Consider the following 2,023-nt stretch of genomic DNA (forward strand, 5'->3'; position numbering starts at 1 on the left):
AAGCCCATTTGGATCCTTTTTTCATCCAAACATTCATCCAAACATCCACATTCCGAACAAAGCAGGGGGCGGTAACTTCAGACAGTCCGCATATTCATGTTTCACAGCATTGCGTAACAGAGCCTTGAAAGCTTTCCGCAGAGGACCCAAACCTCTGTAAACCAGCAATCGTTCCCAATGAACAAACAGCAGTCAATGTTTAAGCTGACATCGTTCCATGGGTAGCCTACAGCTTCCATGCGCAGATCCACAGGTGGGCTTACCTGGCTGTAGTTCACTTTGACAGCGGCTCCGCAAACTGTTTGACAGCCAGCGCCTACCTCGGTACTTGCTCCGATGTCCGTGTGACTGAATTCTTTTCTGGTACTCCAGATCTCAGCTCCGCTTGCTTGGTTTCATGATATTTGTATTTGATGCTCATACTTTTTGTTGACAAAATGTAGCGACTGCATCAAAAATCCAAAGTCGCTGAGAGACTGACGCTGGGTCCGGTTATTGTATGACGCGGCAAACAAATGGATTTGAATCAGGTCATGCTTTGAGCCTTTTATTAATGACCAAAAAATAATTGAACTTAGGATAGCAAGAAAGATGGTCAAAAGGCAACAAAAGGTGACAACTAAAGCGGGTTAAAGCGGTCAACAAAAAATGTGGCAACCCAGCTCACCCTCTCCCCTCTAACTTACAGGTGCAAAATCAACAGGTGAATTATAATAACTGAAAATGTCTCCGCCCACAAACATGTGATCCACCAGGTGATTGCCTGTCCAATATGACCGCAAACACTACTAAACATGAAGTAATGGACTGATCAAAAAATAATATTCATTCACCTTCATTTATATACAATGGTTTGATTCATGGCTACTACACCAGTTTTTATTTTTTTCCATTTTTTTATTTTTTTTATGCTAATTTGGCATTTAGCTAATATTTTAGCTGGCTATCAGCTTCAGCATCTTCAGCAGACAAATTCAGCTTCCAGCATTCACAGCATTATTGCAGGTAATGCTATATATATTGTTCGTAAGTTTTAAAGTTTTAAAAATGTACTTTTAGAGTTTTCAATAAATGTTTATCCTGTTCAGACCCCGACTTAAGATATGTTTGGATTTTGGCCCCTTGTGCGATCGAGTTTGTTACCGCTCACCTTCAATGTGTCGTAGTTCACCTCCATGAATCCACTCTGTCCTCCATGTGACAGTTACATCATCAGAAACCTTTATTCATGTTTTAGTTCTGTTCTTTGGGACAGATGGATGTGACGCGTTCTCTGGATTATTGATGAAAGGTTATGTTTGCCTTCAGGGTCAGATCATTATTGTTTTTTCTACACTATCAGCATGACTGTCACAGAACAGGCAGACGGCTGGTTCCAATTACAGCAGGTTAAGTAACATTAGAAGTTCACAAAGCTAAATCAGGGTCAGGCAGGCAGAAGTCAGCAGTGAGCATGGGAGCATCAGAGAGAAACCAGAGTAGTTAGGGTCCAGGCGAGGGTCGGGGCAGGCGGCAAACAAGCAGGATCAGGAGATCAGATCAGGATGAAATGCTCAGTAATGCAGGCTGAGTGGCTCAAACAATACTTCACACTGAGTGAGGGTCTGTGTGCTGTTTAAGTGTCTTATGGGTGATTAAGAAATGAGAACCAGCTGATCAGCATCCAGGAACTGTGCGCTAGGGCTGCTGGGAAGTGAAGTGCAGTCAGTGCTCTGGAGATGTCTCCCGCCGATGACCAGAGATGGAGACAGAGCATTCTGGGGGCGGCCGTGGCGCAGTGGTAGGGCGGTCGACTCCTGATTGGAAGATTCCGAGTGTCGAAGTGTCTTTGGGTTAGATGCTGAACCCCAAGTTGCCTCTGGTGGGAGGTTGGCGCCATTGTTCAGCAGCGGAGCCACCACCAGTGTGTGAATGTGTGATTGTGAAGCGCTTTAGGCCTTGGGAAGAAGGTAGAAAGCGCTATCCAAGTATAGGACATTTACCATTCCCTTCATTAGATAATGAAGTGTTGACGCTCCCTTAA

The 2,023-nt window shown here is 44.3% G+C and overlaps 1 protein-coding gene across 1 annotated transcript in view; it reads left to right on the plus strand.

The window, feature by feature from the left end:
- The window catches only part of LOC112144867, a 13,396-nt gene that overhangs the window by 2,843 nt on the left and 8,530 nt on the right, over positions 1-2,023 (plus strand). The window lies entirely within an intron of this gene.

Source organism: Oryzias melastigma, linkage group LG5, assembly GCF_002922805.2.
Source record: "Oryzias melastigma strain HK-1 linkage group LG5, ASM292280v2, whole genome shotgun sequence".
Taxonomy (NCBI): domain Eukaryota; kingdom Metazoa; phylum Chordata; class Actinopteri; order Beloniformes; family Adrianichthyidae; genus Oryzias; species Oryzias melastigma.